Genomic DNA, 13,380 nt, shown 5'->3' with positions numbered 1-13,380 from the left:
CTCTCTCGCCCTCCCTCGCTCTCTCTCTCCCTCCCTCCCTCACTCTCTCTCTCCCTCTCTACTGCAACTGCTGTCTCGACCTCTGAATGCTCAGCTATGAAAAGCCAACTGACATTTACTCCTGAAGTGCTGACCTGTTGCACCCTCTACAACCACTTTGATTGTTATTTGACCCGGCTGGTCAGTTATGAATGTTTCAACATCTTGAAGAACGATCTGGCCTTAATGGCCACGTACTCTTATAATCTCCAACCAGCACAGCCAGAAGAGGACTGGCCACCCCTCAGAGCCAGGTTCCTCTCTAGGTTTCTTCCTAGGTTCCTGCCTTTCTAGGGAGTTTTTCCTAGCCACTGTGCTTCTACACCTGCATTGCTTGCTGTTTGTGGTTTTAGGCTGGGTTTCTGTATAGCACTTTGTGACATCGGCTGATGTAAAAGGGCTTAATAAATAGATGTGACTGATCGATTGATTACAGTACAGTAGAGCACAGCAGAGTACAGTACATTACAGTAAACAGTACAGTAAAGAAATATACCATACAGTACAGTACAGTAGAGCACATCACAGTACAATACAGTAGAACACACTAGAGTACAGTAAAGAAAATAAAAGTATAGTGTACTGTATTGTACTCTACTGTACTATACCGTACTGTACTTTACTGAATAAAATGATACTGTCCTGTACTGTACCATAAAGCACCATACAGCACTGTACTCTACTGTGCTCTACTGTACTAAACTGTGCCGTACTATACTGTGATGTTCAAACTTATGAAACTTCGCCTAAACCAGGGCTGTCCAACCCTATTCCGGGAAAGCTGCCCTCCTGTAGATTTTTACTCCAACCTCAATTGTAGCCAACCTGATTCAGTTTATCAACCAGCTACTTAATAGAATCAGGTGTGCTAGATTAGGATTGGAGTGAAAAGCTACAGGATGGTAGCTCTCCAGGAACAGGGTTGGAGAGCCCTCGCCTAGACGTCTAATAGTAGTTGAGATTGGGATCTAGGACTGTAGTTATCAAGCGTCTCAGAGTAGGAAATCGTCCAAAAATGTGGTTCTACAGTACTTTTACGCATAGGAGTAAGAGCATGTTATCAACATTCCTATGACATAAAAGTACTCATATCTCAGGGTGTATTGATGAGAGTTTGAGAGGTGTCCTAACCGGTTAGGAGTTGCCAGAAGATGGATGCGTTGAGACGAAAGCAAGCACGCACATTTAGGGAGAGGAGGGATGTTTTAAACATGTTTAATAATGGCAATTGAATCAAAAGATGCTGGTTAGATATTGATGGTATACTTTATGTGACTGACCTTGCCGTGATGCTATTTCTCCACCTACTGGACAATCGTGTGCTCTCACGGCAGACATCAAAGTAATCGTCACTTTACACTTCTTGGCAACAGGAAAAATGCAACAGTGTAACAGCGATGATTTGGGTCCAGCACAGACTACTACGAGCAGAGCAATCCGTCAAACCCTGATGACACTTATGGCACCTCAAATCATCCGAAGGTTCATTGATTTTCCCACCACTTGACGCAGGATTATTCAAAAACAAGCTTTTTTCATGCCAATCGCTGGTTTTCCGGGGGTTGTTGGCGTCATTGATTGTACCCACATCAAAATCATTGCCCAACAAATGGATGAAGACACATTCATCAATCGAAGGCGGTACCACAGTATTAACACCCAGGTGTTTTTTAATGCAGTCTATATGTTGCTTGACACTGTAGCCAACTGGCCTGGGTCTACACATGACTCCAGAGTGCTCAATGAGAGTGGCCTCAACATGCTGTTTGAGGGCAATGGTGTTCCCCCTGGATGTCACCTACTTGATGACAAGGGGTACCCCCAGAGGAGATGGCTGCTGACCCCTTTCCTACGACCTCTTCCCGGGGATCAGCTCAATTATAAACAGGTGAGGCAATTGACCAAACATTTGTTTTCTTGGACTTTGGGCCAAACATTTGTTTTAGTGGATTTTATCTCAGCATATTTAAAATATGAATCTGTATTAAATGACATGTAAATATGTTTTTATCAGGAGGGCTCACAAGATCCTAAGGAGCGAGGTAGAAAGGGGAATAGGAAAGTGGAAGAGGAGAATTCATGTGCTCCATGGAGAGGTGTATCACAGCTCAAGGATGGTCTGCCGCATAATAATGGCTGGTGCAATAGACGGGATGATTGTTTAGCAACAAAACCAACGCATGCGTAACTATGGGGCAAAACAGACGGGTTTGACAGATTGTTGACATATAAACTATATTTCCTCTTCAATGTTTATTGAAAACATAAATACATTTGCGCAATGAGCACTTGTTGTCTCTCAAATTCATCGTTACAGTTGTTGGTTAGCTAGCTAGCGAATTTTAGGCGTATTAGCATTGACATAATATCTGTCAAAACACCTCAAAACAAGACATGGTATCAAGAACAAGATGAAACTAGCTGAAACAAGTCACTTACGATTCCTCACATGGCAGCGTCTTGTCATTGTTGCTAGCTTTCTGTCCATCCAGAATCACAACAACACACGGACTTCTGCCCCATTGAAGCGTACGCATCGTTTGTGACGTTGTCTGCTAACCCATCTACATTATACGACATCTTCAAACTACGGCTGATCCCTCTACCTTCCCGACGATGGAAACCCAGAAACTGACAATGACAGTGAAGGAGACGATGACGATGCGCGCCCCAGTGCCATAGGTGGAGAGGGAACGCTTATCCGCCAGCACTTTGCCAACCTTCACTTTAGGTAGGCTCTCCACACCAGTGGAGGCTGCTAAGGGGGAGGACGGCTCATAATAATGGCTGGAACGGTGCTAATGGAATGGCATCAAACACATGGAAACCATGTGTTTGGTGAATTTGATACCATTCCACTCATTCCCCTCCAGCCATTACCACGAGCCCGTCCTCCCAAATGAAGGTGCCACCGACCTCCTGTGCTCCACACAGTGTTTTGGTGCTGTGTCAGTACATGAGAAGGGTCGTGCAGAACCCAATATCTAGCTACAGACAGTGGCAACCTGTCATTCAGGGCAGATGGAACAGACCCAAAATGTATACATATCCTCTACTTCCTCAGAAACCTGGGTCCGGGAGCACCCCCACCAGTAAAAAAGCTGACTAGCATAGGCTAGCATAGCGTCACAAGTAAATAGTAGCATCTAAATATCATTAAATCACAAGTCCAAGACACCAGATGAAAGATAAACATCTTGGTAATCAAGCCATCATTTCTGATTTTTAAAATGTTTTACAGGGAAGACACAATATGTAAATCTATTAGCTAACCACGTTAGCAAAAGACACCATTTTTTTTTACTCCACCAGTTTTTGACTCCATCAGTAGCTATCACAAATTCGACCAAATAAAGATAGAAATAGCCACTAACCAAGAAACAAATTCATCAGATGACAGTCTGATAACATATTCATTGTATAGCATATGTTTGTTAGAAAAATGTGCATATTTCAGGTATAAATCATAGTTTACCATTGCAGCCACCATCACAACTCGACTAGAATAACTACAGAGAGCAACGTGTATTATCTAATTACTCATCATAAAACATTTCTTAAAAATACACAGCGTACAGCAATTGAAAGACACAGATCTTGTGAATCCAGACAATATTTCAGATTTTCTAAGTGTTTTACAGCGAAAACACAATATAGCGTTATATTAGCTTAGCACAGTAGCAAACCAAACAACAGCATTGATTCCAGCCAAACATAGCGATAACGTATTCACCACCAAAATATATTAATTTTCACTAACCTTCTCAGAATTCTTCAGATGACAGTCCTGTAACATCATATTACACAATGCATATAGAGTTTGTTCGAAAATGTGCATATTTAGCGGCACAAATCGTGCTTATACAATGAGAAAAGTTGCCAAGCTGCTCAGAAAATTTTGGGCGCCATCTTGGAGAGTCACCTAGTCTAATCAATAAATAATCATAAACTTGACTAAAAAATACAGGGTGGACAGCAATTGAAAGACAAATTAGTTCTTAATGCAATCGCTGAATTACATTTTTAAAATTAACCTTACTGCGCAATACAGGGTGCAATACAGGCTGCGATAACGCAAGGCTACACGGCAAATAATGGCGCCTTATGCATTTTACTTTTTCAACAGAACAACGAATTATCAGCATAAATAGTACTTACTATTAGCTGAACTCCGATCAGAATCTTGGGAAAGGTGTCCGTTGGCCAAAAGAATCGTTGCTGGGTTGGAGAATGTTTCCTTCCACGTTGCAATTAGCAGTACACAATGGCATTCGAGAGAGAGATACCCAACTCAATACAACGTCAGAAAATGAAACGCCCGAAAATCGCAATATACTGACATAAACTGATATATATCGGTTTAAAATAACAAGATTATGATGTCTTTAAAGCCTATATCGAATAAAAACAGAGCCAGATATATCTAGTTTCTAAAACCAGAGCTTCTAAAAAGACATTCCAAGACCCTTTCTGCGTCAGCGCGAAGATCCAAAAGGGTGGACACCTCGATTCCAATCAATTTATCAACTTTGGGACCTACGTAGAGACTCCATTTCAACTCTCCCTATTCGCTAACAACCAGGGGAAGGCGTATGCAGTGCATGTCAACCAATAGAGGACAGGCAAATTAATACACAGGTCTGGGAACAGCCAGCAAAATTCTGCACTCTGACATACACATAGGAAAATTGCTCTAAGTCGAGTTCTGTTTCACCCACAGATATAATTCAAACGGTTTTAGAAACTAGAGAGTGTTTTCTATCCAATAGTAATAATAATATGCATATTGTACGAGCAAGAATTGAGTACGAGGCAGTTTAATTTGGATACGAATTTGTGCTATGTCGAAATGGCACCCCCCTAGTGGCAAGAAGATATATTTTTTGGGGGGGGGGGGGGCTTGCCTGTTTTGCATGTTATTTTGGCATTAATACATGTCACGTATCCATTTGCAAACAATGTAAAAACAAATATACACTACCGTTCAAAAGTTTGGGGTCACTTAGAAATGTCCTTGTTTTTTAAAGAAAAGCACATTCTTTGTCCATTAAAATAACATACAATTGATCAGAAATAGAGTATAGACATTGTTAATGTTGTAAATGACTATTGTAGCTGGAAACGTCAACAGTGAAGAGGCGACTCCAGGATGCTGGCCTTCTAGGCAGAGTTCCTCTGTCCAGTGTCTGTGTTCTTTTGCCCATCTTAATCTTTTATTTTTATTGGCCAGTCTGAGCTCTTTCTTTGCAACTCTGCCTATAAGGCAAGCATCCTGGAGTCGTCTCATCACTGTTGACGTTGAGACTGGTGTTTTGCAAGTACTATTTAATGAAGTTGCCAGTTGAGGACTTGTGAGGTGTCTGCTTCTCAAACTAGACACTCTAATGTACTTGTCCTCTTGCTCAGTTGTGCACCAGGGCCTCCCACTTCTCTTTCCATTCTGGTTAGAGACAGTTTGCGCTGTTCTGTGACGGGAGTAGTACACAACGTTGTACGAGATCTTCAATTTCTTGGCAATTTCTAGCATGGAATAGCCTTCATTTCTCAGAACAAGAATAGACTGACGAGTTTCTGAAGAAAGTCTTTCTTTCTGGCCATTTTGAGCCTGTAATCGAACCCACAAATGCTGATGCTCCAGATACTAAATTTGTCTAAAGAAGGCCAGATTTATTGCTTCTTTAATTAAGACAACAGTTTTCAGCTGTGCTAACATAATTGCAAAATGGTTTTCTAATGATCAATTAGCCTTTTAAAATGCAGGTGTTTCAGCCTAGCTCAGTGCTTTCTGTGGTGGCGGGGCAGGCCAGCAGAAAATAACAGCATTGCACCGTGATTGGCTCAGTGTTCTGTCACTCATGGGGACACTGTCACCCGCCTTAGGGTGCTGCCATAGAGTTGCCATAGAGTTACATTAGAAGTGCGATTCCAAGAAGGCTCAAGGTCATTGGCCACAGAAATTATGTCAAATCATGTTATGTGTACAGTAGCTTTGATTGGACTGATCATGTCAACATCTTACTTTCACAATCTTAGCTAGCGGTCATCATCGTGAATCAATTCTACTGGCAAATCCGTTTTAATCTTTGTCATATGAAGAGAAATAATGAAGAGAAAATATAAATGAAACGTATCGGCCATTGGACATAAACATTACACAAAAATGTGGAGATCGCAAATTCAACAATGAGTGGTTTGTAAGGAATCGGTGACAGTGGCTAACTGCAAGCATTGCAACTGGGAAGTCTGGAATGAACAGCTCAAACTGGGAAAATACATTTTGAATGGCCGTTCAACTCGTAAATTGTAAATTCGGCATCTTTCACTTTGATGACAAAATTTGCCCACAAAGGAAAGCCGCGCCACTTTCCTGTTCAAGCAAATCACAACAACGAGAGTCCAAACATGTCTTACGCTGCTTCATAAATTATGTAGGATGCCAGAGAGATATGTATACTGTAGAGAAGAAAGTAATACTAAGTGTATGTTGTGTAGTAAGCTGTTAGTAGCCCATGTGCCTCACCCTAATAATTTGGTCTATTTTCACCAACGCGGTATTGTAAACACATCGTTTGTGGCCAGTGTGTGCGTATATCTTTGGCAGTGCTACTGATAGTAGTATACTGTAAGAACGGACCATGTTCTGAATTCTGTACATTTCAAAAGTGCTGAACAAATAGTTATATTGACTATGTCCATCGTCGCTCACTCATTAATGTCTTAATCGAAATGACGGATTGCCTCTGATGCGCTTGTCGTCCCTTTATGCCATAGTTATACATCTCAATTGTCATTAGAAACCACATTTGTTTAAGCAAGTCAGCCATATCAGCTATGTTTTTTTTAAAGGCAGTAAATGAGGCTGAATGAATTGTTTTGCTGCCAGACAAGGCTCCGCTGAAAGCCAGGTGTCAGTGGTAAGGTGCTGGGACTGCTGTTGGGACTCTGCGGTTGGGACAGCTTTATGTAGGCCCTAACAGTTTGTGGGCACCGTGTGTCACCATTATAGTGCAATTAATGTATTGTTTAGTGTTGTGTTGTGGCTTTGCTGGCATGCATCCCACTATTTTTGCCACACCATGATTTACATGGTAAAATCGCCACTGGCTACAGATGAACTTTAACCTAAGGAGTTGGAAAGCACAATACAGACATGCCATAATGGGCTAACAATTAAATATAGACTAGATTACTGTGAACAAATACACACACCATATTATTTCTTAAGCTTTTTTATTGTAAGAGAGTAACTGTTCTTCCTGCAAGCGCAAAACTTTGATTTTTAATTGCGTCTTCTCTCGTTGCAGCTGAGCAATGTCCTCCTCGTGGTTTGCTGGAACCAAACCTTCCAGGGAGCTGCTGGTGGATGGGTGTCCTGCAGCAACAGCGAGGTGGAGGTCCCCTCAGACGCTGGGCCAGACGCTAGAGCTAGAGATGCGCTGCAACAACATAATCATTGTTTTCAGTTTAGCTTACTTATGTTAATCAGAATATAATGTGAATAAAAGTGTTTGAAATTCAACAGTAAGCTTAAATCCTACATATTGTCCTGCACGTTGACCCTCAAAAGCGCAGCAACTTGGCCCTCTCCAATGCACAAGATGGTCACATTTGAGCGACCCAGGTAGATAAACACGCATTCAGCAATGGCACTGAGTGGTTTAGGTGGAGGGCACCCTCCTGAATGCAGAGAATACCCATTAGACAACAAAATAGTCTACTTAAGAGTGTGCATAACTGTAGCGAACGTCGTCGGGAGAAGAGGACCAAGGTGCAGCGTGGTAAGTATTCATAATACGTTATTTTAATAAATATGAACACTCTAACAAAACGACAAACAAACAGTTCTGTAAGGTGACGAAAAACACTAAACAGAAAATAATCACCCACAACTCAAAGTGGGAAAACAGGCTACCTAAATATGGTTCTCAATCAGAGACAACGATAGACAGCTGCCTCTGATTGAGAACCACACACGGCCAAACACAAAGAAATAAACAACATAGAACACCAGACATAGAATGCCCTCCCAAACTCACTGCCTGACCAACCAAAATAGAGACATGAAAAGGATCTCTACGGTCAGGGCGTGACAATAACATAGCAACTGAACTCAGGCCTACCTGTTTTTTTTGGTCATCTTCAACCTACATTTCGATAGGATGGTGTACCAGTGTTTTTCACATTCTTCAGCGGTTCTTACGGAACAAATGAATTCGGATTCCTTCCTGTGCTGGCTGGTCAATGTAGGACAACATTTAACCTTGGTAATACTTTTGTATTCCTCAACTTGCACCGCAAGTTGACTTTCCTCCTCCCGCCAGTTCGGTTTTCTTTTTATTTCCATGATCACATAATATGACATGTTGTGTTTAAAAAGGCTAGAAACAGAAAAGGGGTTGGTAGTTCTATGTAAAGAGGTACATAATGTCCTCTCAAACTAATGTGGTGAGTTCGATTAGCCACATTTCTCTCACCACATTTCCAACCTTTCATACGCCTGTGCGCCGGCGAGTATTATTTCACCTAAATATTCCTAATAACCAATTTTACAATTGTCCGACACCATTATAATGATATTTTATGACGATTACATTTGAATATAACAATAAAAACAAGACATTGAATAGCCTACAAAACAAACAACTGAGATCAACTCACAAGACTAACTAACTACTCATAGCTGAAAGGAGGAGAGAGACACTTGATAACTACCTTTTATGTCATACTCTGAGCGGTGAGTAAATTAGGTCACTGTCATACTTTTATCTCAATTCCTAGGAGTCATTCTGAAATGCTTGATTACTAAGGGCCCTGTATGGGATCAATATCATGCCAAATGTATTCGCAAATGTAAATCACCAATCCACAAATATAAATCACCAATCCACAAATATAAATCACTTTCCACAAATGTAAATCACTTTCCACAAATGTAAATCACTTTCCACAAATGTAAATCACCAATCCACAAATGTAAATCGCTTTCCACAAATGTGAATCGCTTTCCACAAATGTGAATCGCTATTCACAAATGCATTCACCATAAACAAGCAAACACCTTTTGATTTGTATTTGTAAATCGAGGGCCTTAAGTAAAATGGCTAAAGATTTGCACATAGGAGAGATATGGCAAGTCTGCAACTCCATATTTGGAAGCGCTTAGGACACCTGACTTTGGGCAGGGATTTGAGACAAGAAAAAGACAAGAAGTTCTCACACAGAAAAAAAAGTTATCACGGGAGAAAGCGATTTGTAGTCGTGTAAAAAATGTTTGTACCCCTAGAAAGCGATTTCTATAAATCGCTGGCAGCCCCTCGTTTGGCCATGTTGATGCCTGCATAAATTCTAGTATGGTAACCATAACATGTTAACCATATGTGTAACCATAGTATGTCCAACGTAAATAATCAAAACCCTAACCCTAGATTACTCTATATTTGCAACACTATTGCAGTGTACACCCTTTCATCACCCAAATAGTTGAATTAGCTGGCCAGTGTGATAGCACCACTAAATGGGAAGGATATGTCATACATTGTAAATTATTATAATCCATCCTTATAATCCATCCACTGTCTCATGTTGCACAGACGATGAGGATTAAGGAGACATACGTTTTCCTGAGGCCTCTAACCGTTTCCTCAGGAGAGGCATGCGAAAAGTAGAGGGGAGGTGTAGGAATCAGACTTTGTAACAGTATTGCTTCCGTCCCTCTCCTCGCACCAAGCTGGCTTGAACCAGGGACCCTCTGCACACATTGACAAGTCACCCTCGAAGCATCGTTGCACATCGCTCCACAAAAGCCACGCCCCTTGCAGAGAAAGGGAAAAACTACTTCAAGGTCTCAGATCAAGTGACGTCACCGATTGAAACGCTATTAGCGCGCACCGCTAACTAGCTAGCCATTTCACAACAGTTACATTCACCCCCTTCTTTCCGCAGCAACCAGCGATCCGGGTCAACAGCATCAATGGGATTTTAAAAAATACAAATAATTTTAACCTTTATTTAACTAGGCAACTCAAGTAAGAACAAATTCTTATTTACAATGATGGCCTACCAAAAGGCAAAAGGGATGGGGGCTGAGATTTAAGATTAAAAATAAAAAATAAAAAATAGGACAAAACACACATCCTGACATGAGATACAACACAACACTGCATAAAGAGAGACCTAAGACGACAACGTAGCATGGCAGCAACACATGACAACACAGCATGGTAGCAACACAACATTTATTTATTTATTTTTATTTTACCGTTATTTTACCAGGTAAGTTGACTGAGAACACGTTCTCATTTGCAGCAACGACCTGGGGAATAGTTACAGGGGAGAGGAGGGGGATGAATGAGCCAATTGTAAACTGGGGATTATTAGGTGACCATGATGGTTTGAGGGCCAGATTGGGAATTTAGCCAGGACACCGGGGTTAACACCCCTACTCTTACGATAAGTGCCATGGGATCTTTAATGACCTCAGAGAGTCAGGACACCCGTGACAACATGACAACAACTTGGTAGCAACACAAAACAGGGTACAAACATTGTTGGGCACAGACAACAGCACAAAGGGCAAGAAAGTAGAGACAACAATACATCACGCAAAGCAGCCACAACTGTCAGCAAGAGTGTCCATGATTGAGTCTTTGAATGAGGAATGAAACTGTCCAGAGTTTGTTGTAGCTTGTTCCAGTCGCTAGCTGCAGCGAACTGAAAAGACGAGCGAATCAGGGATGAGTGTGCTTTGGGGACCTTTAACAGAATGTGACTGGCAGAACGGGTGTTGTATGTGTAAGATGAGGGCTGCAGTAGATATCTCAGATCAGGGGGAGTGAGGCCTAAGAGGGTTTTATAAATAAACAACAACCAGTGGGTCTTGTGATGAGTATACAGAAATGACCAGTTTACAGAGGAGTATAGTGTGCAGTGATGTGTCCTATAAGTAGCATTGGTGGCAAATCTGATGGCCGAATGGTAAAGAACATCTAGCTGCTCGAGAGCACCAGTACCTGCTGATCTATAAATTATGTCTCCGTAATCTAGCATGAGTAGAATGGTCATATGAATCAGGGTTAGTTTGGCAGCTGGGGTGAAAGAGGAGTGATTACGATAGAGGAAACCAAGTCTAGATGTAACTTTAGCCTGCAGCTTTGATATCTGCTGAGAGAAGGACAGTGTACTGGCCATACTCCCAAGTACTAGTATGAGGTGACTACCTCAAGGAGGTGTTCAGAACAAGTTTAAGGGTGGAGAAAGCTTGTTGGACACTAAGAAAGCTTTGTTGTAGAGCATTTATCACAAACTCCGGGGAGGGGCCAGTTGAGTATAAGACTGTCATCTGCATATAAATGGATGAGAGAGCTTCCTACTGCCTGAGCTATGTTGTTGATGTAAATTGAGAAGAGAGTGGGACTTAAGATCGAGCCTTGGGGTACACCCTTGGTGACAGGCAGTGGCTTAAACAGCAGATATTCTGACTTTATAACCAGGCCAAAGACCCCTCAGAGACACTCCTTAGCCGGCCCACAAGAATGGAATGGTCTACCGTATCAAAAGCTTTGGCCAAGTCAATACAAATAGCAGCACAACATCACTTAGAATCAAGGGCAATGGTGACATCATTGAGGACCTTTAAGGTTGCAGTGACACATCCATAACCTGAGTGGAACCCAGATAACATACCAGAGAGAGTACTATAGACGTCAAGAAAGCCAGTCAGTTGATTATTGCCAAGTTTTTCCAACACTTTTGATAAACAGGGCAAAATAGAAATAGGCCTATAACAGTTAGGATCAACTTGATCTCCCCCTTTAAATAAAGGACTAACCGTGGCTGCCTTCCAAGCAATGGGAACCTCCCCAGAGAGGAGAGCCAGGTTAAAAAGGTCAGAGATAAGCTTGGCAATTATAGGGGCAGCAACCTGAAAGAAGAAAGGGTCTAAACCATCTGACCCAGATGTTTTTTGGGGGTCAAGTTTAAGAAGCTCCTTTAGCACCTCGGACTCAGTGACCGCCTGCAGGGATGAACTTTTAAGGGACTTTTTTTCAGCGACTACAAATCGTTTTCTACCGTCATAACTTGTTTCTATGTGTGAGAACTTCTTGTCTACGCACAAGAACTTCTTATCTTTTTATTTTCGTAAAATCCCTGCCAAAAGTCAGGTGACCTAAGCGCTTCCAAATATAGAGTTGTAGGTTAGTGTCACGTCCTGACCATAGAGAGCATTTATTTTCTATGGTAGAGTAGGTCAGGGCGTGACTAGGGGTTGTTCTAGTTTATATTTTCTATGTGGGGTTCTAGGTTTATTTTCTATGTTGGTTATTTTTTTTGATTCCCAATTAGAGGCAACTGGTAATCTTTGTCTCTAATTGGGGATCATACTTAAGTAGGATTTTTCCACCTGTGGGTAATGAGATATTGTTTACGTTTAGTTGCCTGTTAGCACTGCATTGTCGTCACGGTTCGTTTATTGTTTTCGGTTTTCTAAGTTTCACTTTCTAATCAAATATGTGGAACTCTATGTACGCTGCGCCTTGGTCCGACCATTATTACGAAAAACGTAATAGTCTCTGTCATGTTTGCGCATATCTCTCTTATGTGCAAATCTTTATGCAAGTCATTTTACTTAAGGCCCTTGATTTACATGGCATGATATTGATCCCATAGCCCTGGTCCGCACAGGCCAAATGTGTATGTTGGATATTGGATAAATGTGTATATTGGAGGCGGAGCTCGTTAGAATAATTCCCAGCATGATTTGCAATTGTTTGTTTTTACGTTTACATTTTGGTCAGTCAGCAGACGCTCTTATCCAGACCGACCTAGTGCATCTAACTAAGGTAGATAAACAACAGCATATCACAGTCATAGCAAGAAAAAATAACATTCTCTAACCGTTACTGACAATGTTATTGTAATTGAAGTGGTGTGTTGATTTAGTTATTAAGGTATAATGTGAACAGCATCACTGCTAGTTTAATTCTTTGGAAAAGTGAACTTAAGTATGGTGTATTTGGAAAGTATTCAGACTAAATGACTTTTCCACATTTTGTTGTGTCACATCCATATTCTGAAATCCTGAACAATCTACATACAATATTCCATAATGACAAAGCAAAAACAGGATTTTAGAGATTTGCACATTTATTAAAACCAATAAACAGAAATACCTTATCCACATAAGTACTCAGACCCTTTGTTATGAGACTCAAAATTCAGCTCAGGTGTATCCTGTTTCTATTGATCATCCTTGAGCTGTTTCTACAACTTGATTGGAGTCCACCTGTGGTAAATTCAATTGATTGGACATGATTTGAAAAGGCACACACCTGTCTATATAAG

The sequence above is a fragment of the Salvelinus fontinalis genome, chromosome 39, assembly GCF_029448725.1.
Source record: "Salvelinus fontinalis isolate EN_2023a chromosome 39, ASM2944872v1, whole genome shotgun sequence".
Taxonomy (NCBI): domain Eukaryota; kingdom Metazoa; phylum Chordata; class Actinopteri; order Salmoniformes; family Salmonidae; genus Salvelinus; species Salvelinus fontinalis.
This window is presented reverse-complemented; position numbering follows the sequence as displayed.